Raw genomic sequence first — 22,320 nt, forward strand, 5'->3', positions numbered from 1 at the left:
GTTCTCTCTACAGCTGTTTCCAATGTTCTGTTATGCCCATCTACCAAGTTCTTAATATCCATTATAGAATCTTTCAGTGCTAGAATTTCTACTCCATTCTTTGTCTGTGGCTTTCAGTTCCTCAATATTATTTTCATCCAATCATATATTTTATTGAATATATGAAAATAAGTATTATGAATATATATCTGCAATCTCAAACAATTGGATTATCTGTTGTCTGTTTGCATTAGTTTCCCCGCCCCCTTTGGGACTTAGTAAGATTGGTAATTCTGAGTCAATTCTAGACTTGGTGTTTGAAAATGTAGAGAGGCTTTAGGTGATGTTGTCTTTGTCTACAGAGGATTTATCTTACACCCCTCACTGAATAAAATCAAGGTGGGAGATGATTCGATGCCAAGATTTAGATGTCTTCAGTCTCTGCTGAAGATCGTTTACACCCTCTCTAGGGCATACCCCGCTGTGCTCCCCAAATGAACTTTACAGTCTTTACTAGCCCCCTACTTTTTAGTGAACACTAAAGTCTGATTTTTGTTTTCCAGCATTATACAACCAATGCAAGTTTTTGTGAAATTCTCAGGAGTTTTTAGTCCAGCTTCTTAGCCTATCCTAAGCAGCTAAGTAGCCAGCAAATGAGTTGAGGAAAATCCTGTACAAAATCCAAGTTTTACTTTTCTTCACCTACCTCTTCTCTGGTGTGTTAGTTCCTCAAGTGCTAGCCACTTTGACAAGACTGAATTTTAATTTTTGTCTCCCCAGGACTGTGAGATTACAGAGAGAATCCTTGCTTCTCTACCACTTATCCATTTTCTCCTAGCTTCTTAACCTCAGCCCCGCATCTTGAGCTGTTTAAGCTGGCAAGTGGTTTGAAAGGAAAATAACTAAACAGGCTGCTGAGCCATAAGCATGCATTCTTCCAGCATCTTGGCCCTTCAAGTCTAACTGCTTCAAACATATGTTACTCCTATTCACACCCATTAAGATAGCTGTTATATTAAAACAAAAAGCAAAACAAAACAAAACAAGGAACAACGTGTTGGCAAGGATGTGGGCAAATTGGAATCTTTGGCATTGCAGGTAAAGATATAGAATAGTATACATTTCGTGGAAAATAGTGTAGGGTTACTCAGAAAATTAAATATGGAATTATCATAAGGCCTAACAATTCCACTTCCAGGTATATATTCCAAAGAGTTGAAAGTGGTGTCCCAGAGATACGTGTACACGCATGTTTACAGCAGCATTATTCATAATTGGCAAAAGGTGGAAACAGCCCAAGTGTCCACCAACAGATGAATGGATAAACAAAACGTAGTATATGCATACAATAGAATATTATTCAGCCTAAGAAAGGAAGGAAATTTTGACACATGCTACAGGATGGATGAACTTTGAAGACATCATGCTAGGCAAAATAAGTCAGGTACAGGACAAATATTGTATAATTACACTTATCTGCGGTACCTAATGTTGTCAAACTAGAGACAGAAAGTAGAACGGTAGGTACCAGGGTCTGGGAGATGGCGTATTGGGGAGTCATTATTTAATGGGTGTGGTTCAGAATGATGTAAATTTCTGGTGATATAGAGTATTGCTGGTTGCATAACGATGTACTTAATGCCTCTGAACTGTACACTTAAAAATGGTTAAAGTAGGGGCGCCTGGGTGGCGCAGTCGGTTAAGCGTCCGACTTCAGCCAGGTCATGATCTCGCGGTCCGTGAGTTCGAGCCCCGCGTCAGGCTCTGGGCTGATGGCTCGGAGCCTGGAGCCTGTTTCCGATTCTGTGTCTCCCTCTCTCTCTGCCCCTCCCCCGTTCATGCTCTGTCTCTCTCTGTCCCAAAAATAAATAAAAAACGTTGAAAAAAAATTAAAAAAAAAATGGTTAAAGTAGTAAATTTCATATTATGTATATATCATCACAAAGAAAAGATACTACTTTCAAAGACCATTGGTTTTGCACTTTACTATTTTATGTCACATTTTGTAGATATTTTCAGTGGGTGCATTAGTCTGCTATGAGCTACTCTGACATAGGCATTCTTGTTACTTTCAGATATTCTCAAGATGCATTTTTAAACCTCAGTTGACGTTTATCAAGTACTTTCAAGTATTGTGCATGTGTATGCAAGTCATTATGATAAATTCTGGAGATTAAAAGAGAAGGAAGAAGCAAAATGATAGAAAAATACATGTATGCATATTGGTCTCTTCTCCCAGTTCCTGACACAAAGCTTCTAAAACCCTTAAAATTTCTAAGTAACAAGAGCATTAGGAGCATCTTTTAACCTCTGTGCTCTTTGATCATGGCTCCTGACAGAGCCCCTAAATCTCTTGGAATTTCCTAGGTGCAGAGATATCGTTTGTCCTAATGAGCGGACTTTTATTGGGTGCCTGGAGAGCTTTAGGATGGGGCTTCTTACTGAAAAAACCAAGCCATGATTAGAAACTTGGAACGTTCAGTCCCATCCACCTCTCCAGAAAATGGGAGATGGGTTGGGGACTGAGTTAACCATTGATCATGCTTATATGATAATGCCTGTATAAAATCCCCAAAGTACAGAGTTTTGAGGGCTCTGGATTGATGAACATGTGGAGGTACTGGAGGAGCAGTACCTTCTGAGGGTAGGAAGTCTCTCTACGCTTCCCTCATACCTCATTGTGTACATCTCCTTCATCTGGCTGTCCCTGATCCTGTTATAATAAGCCAGTAATCTAATAAGAAGGATGTTCCTTTGAGTTCTGTGGGCCATTCTGGCAAATTAACAAACCTGAGAAGGTCATAGGAACCTTCAATTTAGCAGTGTGGTCAAAACACAGGTATGGAGTGCCTGGGTGGCTCAGTTGGTTGAGCATCCAACTCTTGATGTCAGCTCAGGTTTTGATCTCATGGTCCTGAGTTCAAGCCCCACACTGGGCTCCATGCTGGGCATGAAGCCTACTTAAAAACAAACAAACCCCCCAAAACAACAAACAAACAAACAACAAAAACAACAACAACAAAAACAGGGGCACCTGGGTGGCTCAATTGGTTAAGCATCCAACTCTTGATTTCCACTCACAATTGTGAGATCGAGCCCTGAACTGGGTGTGGAGCCTGCTTAAGATTCTCTCTCTCTCTTCCTCTCCCTCCCCTAAAAATAAAGGAAGGAAGGAAGGAAGGAAGGAAGGAAGGAAGGAAGGAAGGAAGGGAGGAACACAGGTAACAACTGGACTCTCATTTGGCATCTGAAATGGGGACGTGGGTAGCAATCTCATGGGACTGAACTCAACCTGTGGAATTTATGTCCAGGTCAATAGTGTCAGAATTTACTTAAATTGTAGGGCACCCAGCTGGTGTCTTAGAAAATTGTTTAATGTGTGAAAAATATACACATCTGGAGTCAGAAGCATCATGAATATAGAGTAAAAGAAAAACACAGGAGTGCTTTTTTCTATTCAGAAGACATAATGTGTTCTCTCAGTAAAGTCAGACCATAGGGAGAGAGTTGCCAGTAAACAATGAGGTATAACACATTGCGATAAAAACTTGAATAAAAGAATAGTTGTTATGGAAACAAAGAAAAAGGAATAGGATATATTATGGGAATGTTTCTAAAATAATACAACTGTTGTTATTGAATCATAACTTACCAGAATATAGTTCAGAATATGACAGGCACTTTCAACTTGAATTTTTCCTTGTACACTGATAAAATAAGCTTTGCTTTATAAGAGAGTACGAGCATCACCAATATGAAAAAGGATTAATAGGCTACATTAATGCTAATGAGAACCTTTAGGAAGCTAATATCATAGTATAGGCAGAAAGTGAAAAAAAAAACTGAATTAAAAATAGCAATGAGGATAAAACAAAGGAGATAGACAGAATCGACCATTCTGCAGCAGATTTTACTTTGATTTTTTTTTTAAGTTTATTTATTTTGAGAGAGAGAGAGAGGGAGGGAGGCACAGTGAGAGAGGGAGAGAGAGAATCCCAAGCAGGCTCTGCGCTGTAAGTGCAGAGCCTGACAAGGGTCTCCATGCCATGTACAGTGAGATCATAACCTAAGCGGAAATCATGAGATGCTTAACTGACTGAGCCACCCAGGTGCCCCTTACTTTGTTTTTAAATTCAGGTACAAAAGATTGAGAGAGTTATACCTATCAATTTATGGAACATTGTTATCATTAGTCCCTGCAAATATTCTCACTTACTGTTTACCATTTATTGTTTATTCATTTATTTTTTTCATTTAATTTATATCTCCTTTCCCACTTCCATTATCAGCACTTACCCTCTCTTTATAGTCTGTTCTTTTTAATGACCATTTTATTCCTGTGTTCTGACAAATGGATTTCATCTGTGTTATACACACATTTTTAATTAAAATAAATATTCTCTCTGTTACTTGCTCATCTTCTAACTACTGTTGCTAAGGGTACATCTACTCACTTGTTGCACATTGCATGATGCTCCATGGTGTGCATGCACTATATTTCACTCATCCACCTTTACAGAGATGGATGCTTAGATTTTATCCAAGTACCAACCACCATAACCAACCCACCCCCCCCCCACACACACACAAAAAAGACCACACATATACACAAAGACCCTACACAAGCCTATCCTCCAACATATTCATAGGATATGGGGACTGATTCATTGGGGAAAACAAAGAAACGTTGACCATGGTTCCAAATTTTGTACTAAAAGCTAGAAAGAAGATTGATAGTAGAATTACTACCTACCATACCTTGTCAACCAATATTCCACCAAACATATTTTATTTCTTAAAAGTTTTCTGAATGTATATGGAAATTGGGAAAATTTGGAAAATAACAGTTCTAAATTTTGATTACTATGCATGTAGGGAAGAGATATTCTTTCTCTGACTTCCAGGTCAGTAGAAACTAACTTAAATCTGCATCATTTATGTGGACCTCTGTGATTAAATGAAATTTCCTTTTCTTGTAATCAAATATTTTAAGAAAGTCTGTGATAATTGAATTACCATACAGAAAAGCTTTCAGTGCACATGTTACAAATGAAAGAGCCTTTCTGGTGATGGTGGTACATGAATAAAGCACTCTGTGGAGGAAAAAAATTATCATATGTTTGAGTGGTCAATATGAGTATCATCTTATCCTACTTTTTTTCCCACCAGGCAGAAATATGAATGTTCTGATTTCTTTAATATAGATTGTAGTTCATTTTCATTTTTAACATCAGTTTTATCCTTGCCCTAAGATTTAGTTTAATTTTTAATTTAATTTTAATTTAAAAAGTATCATGGACTTACTGCTTTTTGATAAAATGATTTCTCAATAATCAAGTAATAACATTACATCAAGGGAGCAGGATTGAGAAGAGAGAGGAGAGAAGTCAAACTATGATGCAGAGACATGGGAGCCTTGACTGACCCAACAGGGAGCTCTGATGCCAGCATAATCCTGTGAGTTGTCTAGAGTGGGGATATAATAGCTGAGCCTTTAAATCTTCACAGTGATTAGTTGATCAAGGACATGATGGCTCTTTGCAGGTGAAGCGTTTCTTGACAGGACTGACAACTAAAGGTTTTCTGCCATTGGTGGTCATGGCAAGTGGGGCAAGCCCTTCACTGAAGTAGGACCTGACTTTCGCTGGATGAGGTGGCTTACCTAGTAGAATGACTAAACTCGTCATTTCTCAGGGATCTCACATTAGGGTGATGGCACTTGTTTATTTACTGTCAAAATTTGGCCAGAGAGGCCCATGGATTCTGGGTCAAAACATTGGTTCATGACCAACATTGGGTGAGGAATCATGCATTGTTTATTGGGACAACTGCCTTCAGCCTACTATTCATCCATCCACCTTTGAGATACTTTGACACCGCAAGATGAATAGTGCCCTTGTTGTGTAATCATCATTTTTGCCTCTGTGGCCACCGTCTTCATAACATTATGGGGTTGTGCCCTGATTGCTCCTCTAACCTGGCCCCTCATTATCATACTGTGTTAACCTGGCTTTAGGCTACTACCATTTGGCCTTTATTGTCTTTGGGCCCTGTCATCTCCATTGCTGTCAGTGCAACTAATTTTCTAATGGTCTCTTCTATTATCAGCCCTGATCTACAGAGGAGAGCTACCACTGAACTTAATGAATCTTGTATACCTCTCAACAGTGATTTCCTGTACCTTGGTAAATGGTGTATCCTGTGGGCTTTCCCACAGATGGTATTGATTTCACGGATCATTCATGCAGTTCAGCATATTCACTTCCCTGAGACGTTTAGTCACTTCTTTCACTATCTGCCATGAAAATCCAGGTCGCAGGTTAATTGGCATGGGTCATTACATTTAACATGCTTCTAGGAGCTATCCTAGTAATGAGTTTGCACAATCTGTGAGGAGCCTTTCCAGGTGTGATATTCTATATCCCAAATCCAACTTCGTATTCTGATCACATGATAAAACATCCTCAGAAACCACTTGCCTTCCTCTTGCTGGTACATGCTGGCTGGCTGGATCTTGCCACTCCTTTGTAATATAGTCTCTTTCTCCTTATCAGTCCCCCTTTTATCTCATCCGGTTTATGTTTCAGCTAAATCCTAGGGCACAGATAGTGGCCAGGAGAGTAGGTGAGAGAAAATCCAGAGAGGGGCAAATGTAGATTTGAGAAGAACCTCTACATGTGTCCAGCCAGTCAAATGGGGAGTTCTACCCCTAAATCAGGAAGGATGGCCTACTTCAAGAAGCTCGGAGGTTTCAGGGGATTAGCACAATCTCTGAAAGGTCTTACAGCTAAAGATTACTCACTCTCCTCCCTTCTAGCAGTTGGGGCAATAAGTCTTTCATGTAAGGGCTATCTGTATAGCACATCCACTGTGTGTCAGAGCAATGTCAGAAGACAAGTAAGTGGGTGGGACTTGGTAATTGATCCATAATGAGAAGTAGGACTACAGAGTCCAGGATGAGATACAGATTTCTATTAAATAGAAATGATAATAATTCTTTGAAATAAGGGGCACATAATAAGAAGTAGTTCATGTTGGGAGGTTATCACTTTTTGGGGGGATGTGCTTGGTTTGAGATGCTTGTGATATTCCAGGAAATAGTAGGAAGTAAGTAGATAAATACCTCTGTCTAGAATTCAGAAGACAAATTTGAGTTGTAAAAATCTGGTTGTAAAAATAAATCATGGAATCAATGATGAGCCAAAAGATGTGGTACCTGCCTAAAATAAGCTTACAACCTGATGGCAGGTGTAATCAAATATTAACACAAAAAGGATGTCAGCTGGTGCAAAGTCTGGTAAGGCTCTTGAAGGAAATGTCTATGGTGTTGTGATTCACAAAACAGACAGTTAGTTCCAAGCTTGTATGGGAAGATGCCTTCAGGGGAAGATGCCTTCAGTAAGACGTGTTTGAACTGCTATACCAAGGATTTGACAGAGATAACCAATGGAGAGAGAAGAGGGATGGGGAGAAAGAAAATAATATGCAAAGTTCCAGTGGCAGAAGCTTGATGTAATTAAAGGAATTTTAGTCATGGAATGAGTGTGAATATATAGAGCAGAGAGTCTACTGGGATGGATTCAATTGTTCTCTTAGTAGACTAGTATGTAGTTTAGGAGGAGGGAAGAGAGAAAGGAGAGGGATGGAGAGCAGAAGGGAGGAAGAGTGAGAGAAAGAGAGAGAAAGAGGGAAAGATTATTTGTGAGGTCATGATACTTAAGGAAGTGTTGGGAAAAAGCGATACACTCTGAGAAGGATAGTTATGTATCTAGTCCTCAGGAACAACAAGACGCAGAGATACGTTTGCCAAGTAGAATTAGCCTCTATTTTCTCTTGGCCTCTCTTAACCTAGGCGTATTCTGCTTTTCACTATGTAACTGGAAGTATGGTCACAGTAAACTCCCATTTTTACGTCCAAAGAGATATTTTTAATTGGTTGTTATTCTTGATTTTGAGTTCAAAATATCTAGTAAAAATATCTGATTGACCCAGCTTGGGTTTAGTTATTGACTCTTGCTAGTATCATCTGTAGCAAGCACATCAGAGCCAGCTGGGGCTGACCAAGGGAGAAGGAGGCGGTTCTCACAGGAAGGCTTCCATCAGAGGCTGATGTCTGTCTAACAAACAAATAAAAGTTGAAAAGGGTGTCATTGGAACTATAATCAAGTATAATAGATAAAAAGTAGAATAAAAACTTATTAAATAGTATTCATAATGGAACTGATATTAAAAATGTGATGCTAGACTACATGTTGTAGACAAAAATAACCCATCCTCAAAACGTGAGAGTGAAATAAATGGAAACCTATAGTATCCTTCAAGGAAGCTTCTAGTATCTTTTAAGTTTAGGCTGAGAGATGACCCATTGCATTTCTGTATGAAAAGTTCTCATTGACGGTGAGAAGAATCTTCAGATATAAAAACCTAAGTTACATCTTTAGTTTAGGAGGCTAGATGTTACAGTTATAAATTCAGTGTTGTGCTTGCCAGGTACCATGTGGATTAGAAGATTGTGTAAGCCATAAAGCAATCCAAAGTCAGACAATTCTTACCAATGGTCCCATTGTCTGGTCCCACAGAGAGCATCAGCTTCCTCATGTGTATCTTCATGGGATTTCTTTCCTGTCTCTAATGAGGGTCCCCAATTAGTTCCAGGTTAGTAGCATAGCTACAATTTTAAGTTTGAGAAATTAATTTTACCTACACCTCCTGTGAACTAACCTCTTCTAAATACACACATACATGCATGCATGCATAACTTAGTTTTACAGGATGAGGGTAACCAAAAAACAATTCATAGGAAGAATGTCAAATGGTGAATGTTTTATTTGCGGAAAATATTGTTTTGAGGCTTCTTTAAAATGTCCGATGCCTGAACAAATATCAATAATTTGTTCCTAGAACTTCATTTTCAAGGCAAATTTTATAATCATTTGGAACCAGAGTTGTCTCTTAACCAGAACTTTTTTCAGAATATCATGATTCACGTCTGAGCCAAAAGAGAAACATATGCTGGTAAATGAAGTCAGTTAGAGAAGGAAATTTTTAAAAATAAAAAGGCATACAATTTAAGAAAGAAGAAGAGATATCAATTAATTCAAATAATAATGAAAAGTATCAGGACATCCTTATTGGAGTTATATAATAAAGTAGATTTAACTCACAGTTTTTATTCCTATTGTCGCCTAGATGGATTAAAAGTAGAAAGAATAGGCTTAGGGTAAACTTACCAGCTGCATAAGATATCTCTCTCTCTCTCTCTGTCTCTCTCTCTCTCTCTCTCTCTCTCTGTCTGTCTCTCTCTCTCTGTCTGTCTCTCTCTCTCACTGGTGTTTTCAATAAAACGAGAACAAGATTGTTGTGATGTGACATTGGCTCAGTATCTACTAAAGTGCTCTATGAACTAAACTATTACCATGAATTCCATAGTGAAAGTGGATATTATAGATGTTGTGTTGGGAGTTTGGAAGGAATTCTTAGGTAACACCTTACATGAGGCCTCTACCAAGAAGAGTTGTCATACCCTCCAGTTTTATTCTGAATTTATAGGTCCAATGTGTGATTTTATTCGAGGCAAAAAGGGACTTTTCTTTAAGGAAGTAAATAATGCTTATGGTAACTGACCAATTTATGCAAAAACCAGTCTTGTGCTCAGCATTACGTGTCTTTCACATTTCTTATAGACATTAAGAAATTACATCTATGAAGCAGACCAGATTCCTAGCAGTGTTCAGCATATTCTCCCCATATTTAAAAAGAGCTGGGAAGCCAAGCTATGAACAGAATTTAGTGGTGCTGTATATAGGCTCTCAATAAGTATTTGTGGAGATACCATGGCTTTTAATCTTTTTTTAATGTTTATTCAGTTTTTGAAAGAGAGAGAGAGATAGAGCAGGGGAGGGGCAGAGAGAAAGGTAGACACAGAATCCGAAGCAGGCTCCAAGCTCCAAGCTGTCAGCACAGAGCCCGACATGGGGCTTGAACTCCTGAGCTGTGAGATCATGACCTGAGCTGAAGAAGGATGCTTAACTGACTGAGCCACTCAGGCGCCCCAAACTTTTTAATCCCTTGTATGCTTAACAGTGCACCTCTTTGTTAATAGATCTGCATACAGTATATGCACAGCGTGTTCAAAGGGACATTATTCCATCTATTCCAACATGTGAGCAGATGAGTAGAGGATCTATTGGACACAATATTTAGTGAACACTGTATTGAAGGAAGTAAATATGTTCTGTTACCCCAGGCTTCTCAGAATGTTTAGTATGCTAATATGCATTATGAATCTGAGTGGGAATATATCATTTTGTAGTTTCCTAAATTTAACTGAACATGGAGCTTTTTTCTTTCCTTTGGGTTTATTATAATCCTCGTAGTATTCTTTTTATATTTTGGGGAAGACAGGCATGTTAACAGTGAACCTGTAGGCTTTGTACCCTTGCTACAAAGATTAAAATATGGATGTTCTTCAGTCATCGGCACAGTCACTGTACAGATGACAGTCTTTAGGGAGCGTAGCATTATTACTAATTCATTATTTAATATTTTCCTTAAGTCAATGTCTGAGGTTCTTTCCAGTTGTCTCCATTTACCACCAAGAAATATGACTTGTGTATAGTAGTAGCAGGTTGGGTTTTCCAAAGCGCTTTTCATTAGCAAGTGTCTGTCTTTTACCACAATTGCGAATCACATTCTTTGGGTTTAATCTTAATTTCAATTTAAGGTAGTATAATGCTGGTGCTCCCACACACACTTAAATCTGTTTTAAACAATTAATATTACAATACTAGATTCAGCCACACCAATAGTTTTCTCCTGATACTGATTCCGAGAGATACTCTATAGGAAAACTTTTTTTTCAAGAATATTGAACATAAAACACTTATGTGTTCCAAATGTTCCTACAATGGTCTGTTTCCACATAAACATAGCTATAATCTATTCCCTATCATTTTAAGTAAATGTGTATATATTAAAAATGTATATTGCTCGTCTCATATATAGTTTCATTGGATTTGTTGAACTCATCCATTTTTTCCTCCATTTACTGGATGATTATGATTCGTATTTGCATTGCCAAATGAACATATATTTGGTTTTGGTTTTATTTTGTTTCAGCATAGTTTCATTCTGATGGTTTTAAGTGATTACATATGTTGTATGAGGTTATTGATATGTAGATTGTTAGAAAAAAAGGAAATGCTTATCAAATGATTCTATTATCAGTAGAGGAAAATTGGGAAAACAAATTGAATTTTATTTTATTATACTTTTTAAAAATGATTCACATAATTAAAAGAACACCAGTACAAATAAGAGATACAAAGTGCAACGTTTATTGTGGTATTTAAATATGAATACATTAAAGCCTTTTCACAATGCTGACAATGATATATAAATTATGAAACTTTGAACAACTATTGGCTATGAACAAAGGTAATAAGTGCTCCAGATTGTAAAAGCTCCAGATTGTTGTTATGTTATTAACAACAATTTCTCAAGATGCTTCTATACATGCTGAATTAGATGTCATATTCCTAAATCTATCGATTCTTATCACCATAGAGTTCATTTTCTAATAATGGACAGGAATAAGGCAGGCCAATTAAAAGGAAAATAAAAAACAGCCTTATAGCAAACAACGCAGTAAAAACGTACACATAAAGCAGGCTGTCAACTTACATTTTGTTTGTTCTTTTTCTTGTGCTTGGGGAAAAACAGCTCATTATAAATTATAAATAACACCAGCTTAAAACAGGTACAAAAAAGAAAGAAAAATGCCTACATATTTTAAAGAGAATTTCTTCTTTAATTAGGAGTTGGGAATTAAACATATTTAAGGGAAATTGGCATATAATAAAGAATCAATAACAAAAGACACTCAAAAGTGGTTTGTAATTGTTTTCAAAAAATCGAATACTTCCATTTCCTTGTACGGTTCTTTACTTTATTAAAAATATTTAATTCCCAAGGTCTCACCAATAATTTATCTTACTAGACTTCAATTTATCTCTAAATAGCCTTTTTAAGGTCATTTCCTCATGCAAATTGAAGTATAGAATGAACATCATTAAATAATCAAAGCCATAAAAGTACATGTATTTGTCTCCCTTTCTAATCCCTTTCTTTTGAAATGATCTTAGCAATTTGGAAGAAGTTTATTTTTGGTTTTAACCAGAAAAAATACATTCATGTAATATATATATATATATATATATATATATATATATATATATATGATTATCTCCTGGCTACTGGAATCTTTCAATTTTCTTAGAAAACTTTTTAAATAATTGGGGCGCCTGGGTGGCTCAGTCGGCTAAGCAGCTGACTTTGTTTGGCTTAGGTCATGATCCCATGGTTTGTGAGTTCCAGCCCCGCATCAGGCTCTCTGCTGTCAGTGCTGAGCTCACTTAGGATCCTGTCTCCCTCTCTGTCTCTACCCCTCCCTCACTTGTCCTTTGTCTGTGTCTCAAAAATAAATAAATAAATAAATAAATAAATAAATAAATAAATAAATAAATAAAAATCAAGTCCCAGATTTTCTATATTATTTAATGGTCCAACAATTTAAAAATTTTTTTCTCAATCCATGTCAACATGCTTATTACTTTGAGAGTTACATTTGCCTGTCAAGCCATAACTCAAATCCTGGTTAGTGCCATCTAAACAGCTCTTCTAATACCAATCAGCTAAGAGTTAAAAAGAATCTTGTGTGAGGACAGACTACACTAGATTGAAAACATTGCAATGTTATGAGTGTGGATTTTAAATTAATACGACATGCGATCAATGTTCTCTTTGTTTACATTCATATCTATGATTTATTTTAATGTCAATATTTCATAATAAATTCCAGAGAGATTATTTCTCAACAAAGTATCTTCCACCTTGTCCAAAAAAATCAAATGCATGAACACTATAATAAAGATTGTCTGCAGTTTCTAAAAATAAATTGTATAAATTTTAGTGATGACATAATTTTTATAAGGATATCAATTTTTGTTTTAACTTTTATCGAGTAAATTTTACTAATAAGTTAAATACTTTTGCATTTAGTGACCACATACTTCATACAAACCACTGTTGGACAGACTCTGGTAGAAGAAAGAGCAAATACATACAGAAATAAAATAATTAACTTTTCAAGAAGAGATAAAAATGTATACACAGTGAATTAAAACTGCAAGCCGAATATGATACCTTTTATGAAAAAATACAAATATAGTACTTTGCATGTTCAGAGTAGAAACTTTCAAACCCAAGCTGTCTGGCTCCACATTCCTTTCTAAAATGACACTACACTGTCTGTGAAAAATAGTTAAGTGATTTGTGAAATTAATAGATAATAAATAACTGCATCATAACCATAATGATGATAAAGCTTGCTGTAGACACTACTAAGGTTCAAAAATAATCTCTGAAAATAAACAATATGAATTTTATAGTAATGATGGGACAACAATTTAAATTATTTTTAGTAAAATGTTAATAACGGCTAAGGCTATTCCTTATTTCTACATAAGTTAGGCATTATGCTAAGCTTTTTATATCCTCATGCAGCCCTTGCCACAAATACATTAAGTGGTGTTTTTACTGCACTTACTGATGACAAATTTAAGCCACAAAGAGATTAGTTAAGTGGTTCAAGCTTACATAGGATGAAGACAACAGAGCCAAGGTTGAGACCTGAGCCATAAGTATATTCAGTTCTCCAATTTCTGGTGTCGCGGCAATGTCATCCTGAACAGCAAATACAGAAGTTCTTTTCTCCCTTTAAGAGTGGAAGGGACCAAGAATATCGTGGATCAGGAGAGTATAGCGATAGAATACAATCACTTTCTAATGCTCCTGAAGAAGGGAAACCATCTTATAAATTATTTTTATTCAATATATGAAGTTTATTGTCAAATTGGTTTCCATACAACACCCAGTGCTCATCCCAAAAGGTGCCCTCCTCAATACTCATCACCCACCCTCCCCTCCCTCCCACCCACCATCAACCCTCAGTTTGTTCTCAGTTTTTAACAGTCTCTTATGCTTTGGCTCTCTCCCACTCTAACCTCTTTTTTTTTTTTTCCTTCCCCTCCCCCATGGGTTTCTGTTAAGTTTCTCAGGATCCACATAAGAGTGAAACCATATGGTATCTGTCTTTCTCTGTATGGCTTATTTCACTTAGCATCACACTCTCCAGTTCCATCCATGTTGCTACAAAGGGCCATATTTCATTCTTTCTCATTGTCCCGTAGTACTCCATTGTGTATATAAACCACAATTTCTTTATCCATTCATCAGTTGATGGACATTTAGGTTCTTTCCATAATTTGGCTATTGTTGAGAGTGCTGCTATAAACATTGGGGTACAAGTGCCCCTATGCATCAGTACTCCTGTATCCCTTGGGTAAATTACTAACAGTGCTACTGCTGGGTCATAGGGTAGATCTATTTTTAATTTTTTGAAGAACCTCCACACTGTTTTCCAGAGTGGCTGCACCAGTTTGCATTCCCACCAACAGTGCAAGAGGGTTCCTGTTTCTCCACATCCTCTCCAGCATCTATAGTCTCCTGATTTGTTCATTTTGGCCACTCTGACTGGCGTGAGGTGATATCTGAGTGTGGTTTTGATTTGTACTTCCCTGATGAGCGACGTTGAGCATCTTTTCATGTGCCTGTTGGCCATCCGGATGTCTTCTTTAGAGAAGTGTCTATTCATGTCTTCTGCCCATTTCTTCACTGGATTATTTGTTTTTCGGGTGTGGAGTTTGGTGAGCTCTTTATAGATTTTGGATACTAGCCCTTTGTCCGATATGTCACTTGCAAATATCTTTTCCCATTCCATTGGTTGCCTTTTAGTTTTGTTGGTTGTTTCCTTTGCTGTGCAGAAGCTTTTTATCTTCATAAGGTCCCAGTAGTTCATTTTTGCTTTTAATTCCCCTGCTTTTAATCCCCTTTGGGGATGTGTCAAGTAAGAAATTGCTACGGCTGAGGTCAGAGAGGTCTTTTCCTGCTTTCTCCTCTAAGGTTTTGATGGTTTCCTGTCTCACATTCAGGTCCTTTATCCATTTTGAGTTTATTTTTGTGAATGGTGTGAGAAAGTGGTCTAGTTTCAATCTTCTGCATGTTGCTGTCCAGTTCTCCCAGCACCATTTGTTAAAGAGACTGTCTTTTTTCCATTGGATGCTCTTTCCTGCTTTGTCAAAGATTAGTTGGCCATACATTTGTGGGTCTAGTTTTGGGGTTTCTATTCTATTCCATTGGTCTATGTGTCTGTTTTTGTGCCAATACCATGCTGTCTTGATGATGACAGCTTTGTAGTAGAGGCTAGAGTCTGGGATTGTGATGCCTTCTGCTTTGGTCTTCTTCTTCAAAATTACTTTGGCTCTTCAGGACCTTTCGTGGTTCCATATGAATTTTAGGATTGCTTGTTCTAGTTTCGAGAAGAATGCTGGTGCAATTTTGATTGGGATTGCATTGAATGTGTAGATAGCTTTGGGTAGTATTGACATTTTGACAATATTTATTCTTCCAATCCATGAGCAGGGAATGTCTTTCCATTTCTTTCTATCTTCTTCAATTACCTGCATAAGCTTTCTATAGTTTTCAGCATACAGATCTTTTACATCTTTGGTTAGATTATTCCTAGGTATTTTATGCTTCTTGGTGCAATTGTGAATGGGATCAGTTTCTTTATTTGTCTTTCTGTTGCTTCATTGTTAGTGTATAAGAATGCAACTGATTTCTGTACATTGATTTTGTATCCTGAAACTTTGCTGAATTCATGTATCAGTTCTAGCAGACTTTTGGTGGAGTCTATCGGATTTTCCATGTATAATATCATGTCATGTGCAAAAAGCAAAAGCTTGACTTCATCTTTGCCAATTTGGATGCCTTTGATTTCCTTTTGTTGTCTGATTGCTGATGCTAGAACTTCCAGCACTATGTTAAACAACAGCGGTGAGAGTGGGCATCCCTGTCGTGTTCCTGATCTCAGGGAAAAAGCTCTCAGTTTTTCCCTGTTGAGGATGATGTTAGCTGTGGGCTTTTCGTAAATGGCTTTTATGATCTTTAAGTATGTTCCTTCTATCCCGACTTTCTCGAGGGTTTTTATTAAGAAAGGATGCTGAATTTTGTCAAAGGCCTTTTCTGCATCGATTGACAGGATCCTATGGTTCTTATCTTTTCTTTTATTAATGTGATGTATCACATTGATTGATTTGTGAATGTTGAACCAGCCCTGCATCCCAGGAATGAATCCCACTTGATCATGGTGAATAATTCTTTTTATATGCTGTTGAATTCGATTTGCTAGTATCTTATTGAGAATTTTTGAATCCATATTCATCAGGGATATTGGCCTATAGTTCTCTTTTTTTACTGGGTCTCTGTCTGGTTTAGGAATCAAAGTAATACTGGCTTCATAGAATGAGGCTGGAAGTTTTCCTTCCCTTTCTATTTCTTGGAATAGCTTGAGAAGGATAGGTATTATCTCTGCTTTGAACGTCTGGTAGAACTCCCCTGGGAAGCCATCTGGTCCTGGACTCTTATTTGTTGGGAGATTTTTGATGACTGATTCAATTTCTTCGCTGGTTATGGGTCTGTTCAAGCTTCCTATTTCCTCCTGATTGAGTTTTGGAAGCGTGTGGGTGTTTAGGAATTTGTCCATTTCTTCCAGGTTGTCCAGTTTGTTGGCATATAATTTTTCACAGTATTCCCTGATAATTGCTTGTATCTCTGAGGCATTGGTTGTAATAATTCCATTTTCATTCATGATTTTATCTATTTGGGTCATCTCCCTTTTCTTTTTGAGAAGCCTGGCTAGGGATTTATCAATTTTGTTTATGTTTTCAAAAAAACAACTCTTGGTTTCGTTCATCTGCTCTCCAGTTTTTTTAGATTCTATATTGTTTATTTCTGCTCTGATCTTTATTATTTCTCTTCTTCTGCTGGATTTAGGCTGTCTTTGCTGTTCTGCTTCTATTTCCTTTAGGTGTGCTGTTAGATTTTGTATTTGGGATTTTTCTTGTTTCTTGAGATAGGCCTGGATGGCAATGTATTTTCCTCTCAGGACTGCCTTCACTGCATCCCAAAGTGTTTGGATTGTTGTATTTTCATTTTCGTTTGTTTCCATATATTTTTAAATTTCTTCTCTAACTGCCTTGTTGACCCATTCATTCTTTAGCAGGGTGTTCTTTAACCTCCATCCTTTTGGAGGTTTTCCAGACTTTTTCCTGTGGTTGATTTCAAGCTTCATAGCATTGTGGTCTGAAAGTATGCATGGTATGATTTCAATTCCTGTATACTTATGAAAGGCTGTTTTGTGACCCAGTATATGATCTATCTTGGAGAATGTTCCATGTGCACTTAAGAAGAAAGTATATATTCTGTTGCTTTGGGATGCAGAGTTCTAAATATATCTGTCAAGTCCATCTGATCCGATGTATCATCCAGGGCCCTTGTTTCTTTATTGACCGTGTGTCTAGATGATCTATCCGTTTCTGTAAGTGGAGTGTTAAAGTCCCCTGCAATTACCACATTCATATCAATAAGGTTGCTTATATTTGTGTTTTATATATTTGGGGGCTCCTGTATTTGGTACATAGACATTTATAATTGTTAGCTCTTCCTGATGGATAGACCCTGTGATTATTATATAATGCCCTTCTTCATCTCTTGTTACAGCCTTTAATTTAAAGTCTAGTTTGTCTGATATAAGTATGGCTACTCCAGCTTTCTTTTGACTTCCAGTGGCATGATAAATAGTTCTCCATCCCCTCACTCTCAATCTGAAGGTGTCCTCAGATCTAAAATGAGTCTCTTGTAGACAGCAAATAGATGGGTCTTGTTTTTTTATCCATTCTGATACCCTATATCTTTTGGTTGGTGCATTTAGTCAATTTACATTCAGTGTTATTATAGAAAGATACGGGTTTAGAGTCATTGTGATGTCTGTATGTTTTATACTTGTAGTGATGTCTCTGGTACTTTGTCTCACAGGATCCCCCATAGGATCTTTTGTAGGGCTGGTTTAGTGGTGACAAATTCCTTCAGCTTTTGTTTGTTTGGGAAGACCTTTATCTCTCCTTCTATTCTAAATGACAGACTTGCTGGATAAAGGATTCTCGGCTGCATATTTTTTCTGTTCATCACATTGAAGATCTGCCATTCCTTTCTGGCCTGCCAAGTTTCAGTAGAGAGATCAGTCATGAGTCTTATAAGACTCCCTTTATATGTTAGAGCACATTTATCTCTAGCTGCTTTCAGAATTTTCTCTTTATCCTTGTATTTTGCCAGTTTCACTATGAATGTCATGCAGAAGATCGATTCAAGTTACGTCTGAAGGGAGTTCTCTGTGCCTCTTGGATTTCAATGCCTTTTTCCTTCCCCAGTTCAGGGAAGTTCTCTGCTATGATTTCTTCAAGTACACCTTCAGCACCTTTCCCTCTCTCTTCCTCCTCTGGAATACCAATTATGCGTATATTATTTCTCTTTAGTGCATCACTTCTCTAATTTTCCGCTCATACTCCTGGATTTTTTTATCTCTCTTTTTCTCAGCTTCTTCTTTTTCCATAATTTTATCTTCTATTTCACCTATTCTCTCCTCTCCTTCTTCAATCCGCTGTAGTTGTCTCCATTTTATTTTGCAGCTCATTGATAGCATTTTTTAGCTCCTCCTGTCTGTTCCTTAGTCCCTTGTTCTCTGTAGCAATAGATTCTCTGCTGTCATTTATACTGTTTTCAAGCCCAGCGATTAATTTTATGACTATTATTCTAAATTCACTTTCTGTTATATTGTTAAGTCATTTTTGATCAGTTCATTAGCTGTTGTTATTTCCTGGAGATTCTTTTGTGGGGAATTCTTCTGTTTGGTCATTTTGGATAGTCCCTGGAGTGGTGCGGGATTGCGGGGCACTACCCCTGTGCTGTCTTGAATAACTTGCGTTGGTGGGCGGGGCCGCAGTCAGACCTGATGTCTGCCCCCAGCCCACCGCTGGGGCCACAGTCAGACTGGTGTGTGCTTTCTCTTCCCGTCTCCTAGGGGCAGGATTCACTGTGGGGTGGCGTGGCCCGTCTGGGCTACTTGCACACTGCCAGGCTTGTGGTGCTGGGGATCTGGCGTATTAGCTGGTGTGGATCGGCAAGGTGCACATGGGCAGGAGGGGCAGGCTTAGCTCACTTTTCCTTTGGAGACCCGCTTCGGGAGGGGCCCTGTGGCATGGGAGGGAGTCAGACCTGCAGGAGGGGTGGATCCGCAGAAGCACAGCGTTGGGTGTTTGTGCGCTGCAAGCAAGTTCCCTGGCAGGAACCGGTTCCCTTTGGGATTGTGGCTGGGGGATGGGCAAGGGAGATGGCGCAGGCGAGGGAGATGGCGCTGGCGAGCGTCTTTGTTCCCCACCAAGCTGCGCTCTGTCGTCAGGGGCTCAACAACTCTCCCTCCCGTTGTCCTCCAGCCCTCCCGTTCTCAGAGCAGAGCTGTTAGCTTACAACCTTCCAGATGTCAAGTCCTGCTTGCTGTAAGAACACACTCAGTCCGGCCCCTCCACTTTTGCCAGCCAGACTCGGGGGATCTGCTTGGCCACAGGGCCGCCCCTCTGCCCTGGCTCCCTCCCGCCAGTCCGTGGAGCGCACACCGCCTGGCTGCCCTTCCTACCCTCTTCCGTGGGCCTCTCGTCTGCACTTGGCTCCAGAGACTCCGTTCTGCTAGTCTTCTGGTGGTTTTCTGGGTTATTTAGGCAGATGTAGGTGGAATCTAAGTTGTCAGCAGGACGCGCCGTGAGCCCAGAGTCCTCCTACGCCGCCATCTTCCCAGGATTCCCCATCTTATAAATTATTAATGGACTTGGCACATGCCTGTGAGGACCAGGGTGATTACATACTGTATATATGTTATGAATTCTTATATATTTTATAACTACATGTAGATAATATGGAAGAACTTGAATATTCATTTTTTTAAATACAAAACAGGAGAAATAAAAGGAGGGACAAATGGACATGCTTGAGTGAGGTTAGATTCAAAACACAGTTCTACCATAAGAATCCTACATTTATACGGGGGTATCTATTTCATCTAATTTAAGTGAGATATATTTATATGCCTCAAGTTACGTATCATATAGAAAATATAAGAAGAAAACATTGAGCTGAAGATTCAAAGCTTTCCACAATTAAAGATGCATATGGCACCCATAATATCCTGGTTAACTGGATGTCCAGTTACTTTATTTAAGATGGTTATCTTATGAAAACATTTTTTTAAGATTAGTGTGAATTGCGAGTTATGTTTATGATAGAATTTATTTCTATTGTTCTGAGTTTGACTAAAAGTTGCACTAGATGTTTCCATAGCAACTTCATGGGGAACATTTAGAACACTTCCTTCCGGCAGACATTTGAGAATATATGTGGACAGTCACTGTGTGAGATTTAGTCAAGAAAATCACTCAGGGACAAAATAATATTTTAAAGCCACGCGTGTCATTTTGAATGTTCTTTCTGAATTACAGAAAGTTCGATCTCCACTCTGCTTCTGCTACCCCTGCTCAGATGTTCTTTAGGTTTCATGCTGTCTGAAATTTTTGTCAACTTCAAGATCTCAAAATTCAAGGTTCCATTTTCTGATGATAAACCTGTCTTAACATTTCTCATATTTCTTAACTCCTGCTGAATTTAATCATTAATGGGTCATCAGCTGTCATTCCTTGACCCTGTGCTCTTTTTACTGTCCAACATTGCTGTACTGACTTGTCTCCACCCAATGAGAAAAATGATGGTCAGGCATTGGAGGAGCATCATTTTGTGGTACTTTGGCAAACCCCATACCTAGGACTTTTGCCATTCCTGTTAGCAAATCCTCCTTTTTGAGTCTCTTTCCCTGTTAATTTTGCCAGTTTCTGTTCGTCGATAGCTGTGATGTTGCAAAATGATACTAATTAGAGCCAGTAAACAGGTGACCATGTAGTTGATGTCTAAATCAGAAACACTTTTCACTTTTGAAAGTGAAAGAGGACACCATAAAAGTGGGATAAACCAGCACTGTCTCGGAGAACCTGGGTTGTGCCATCCCAACAAAAGTAGATCAACTTTCTCATCTGAATAAGTGTTCAGTGAAACTTGAAATTCTCTTTAAAAAAAAAAAATTAGTCAATTCCCTATTAGACATTTCCAGGGTCAGTTTTAGGTTTGAGTCTCAATAAATGAAGTCCTTCATCCCATCCCAAGTTTATTTCAACCAGAATTGACGACTCTGTCCTTCCATTAGAGGATTTAGACTCGACCACCTCAAAATCTCTCTCTCTTTCTCAGTAGTCATTTTCCTTGTGAGACTTTAAAAAAGGGCTTTAATTCTTACTCAAAATTCTGTTCCTTGCTATACTACATCATTGGCTTTCTTTGGTGGTGGGACGTAGGGGCAGGTGGCAGAGACTGGGGCCATGAGAATTTCTTGGCTTTCTTCTTATACTAATCATACCCTTATTTCATGTATGAAATAGTCCTTTCCCACCCATAGACCTAGTCATTATCTAAGAGTTTCTCCTTGGTTTTATAGATACCTTCCCCAGAGAACACTTGCTCATCCATCATAGTAGATTCAGACATGCCTTAAGCGATTGTCACTCTGCAACCCACTTTTTACAGATGTGCTAGTTGATGGATAAATATCTGAATTTTCGATGATACCTCAAAGTTAGAAAGTCCAAAGCTACAATGATGTTTGTCGTTGAGCCTACAAAATTTGTTATTCCACTTTTAAAAATCACCACATTTCCTTATTTAGTCATAGTCATGAAACCTGGGATTAGTCACAAATGTCCCTGTTTTCAGTATTTTCAGATAAAATTAGTCACCCAGTCTCATAGGCTTTTCTTCCACCATATTCCTTACACTTATTACCGAGTTGTCCCCTATTACTGATTCTCTGCCAGTTAGCCCCACATAGTGCCTCTACCAGATTAATCTTAAAGCTTAACTCTGATAATTCCAAGCCCTTGAGCTGTTCAAGAACTTTTATGTTTTTTCTTCCAGAGTTTGACCTAAGTACAGACTTCTTACCTTCGCATTCATGGCTTTCCTTTCTCTGGCTTCAAAACATAACTCCAGTTGTTTTCTCTTACAGTATTCTCTTACAGTATTATAAAGTACATATATGAGCCAGATTGGATGTCACGCTGTTTCTTAATATTACAGGATGTTCATTCTGTTTCTCCCTCTACGGACATCTCCTGTCGGAACTCCATATTCTTAAGGTCCTTCTCATAGTTCATCTCTTCCATGAGAAATTGTCTATTCTCTTATCAAATTTGAAATCTTTCCTTAATTCTCATGGTACTGTGTTCTTACTTT

At 38.1% G+C, this 22,320-nt stretch overlaps 1 protein-coding gene across 5 annotated transcripts in view; it reads left to right on the forward strand.

The window, feature by feature from the left end:
• The window catches only part of SGCZ (sarcoglycan zeta), a 1,075,859-nt gene that overhangs the window by 847,101 nt on the left and 206,438 nt on the right, over window positions 1-22,320 (forward strand). The window lies entirely within an intron of this gene.

This window comes from Panthera pardus, unplaced genomic scaffold (genome assembly GCF_024362965.1).
Source record: "Panthera pardus isolate Hobbes unplaced genomic scaffold, ASM2436296v1 HiC_scaffold_13, whole genome shotgun sequence".
NCBI lineage: Eukaryota > Metazoa > Chordata > Mammalia > Carnivora > Felidae > Panthera > Panthera pardus.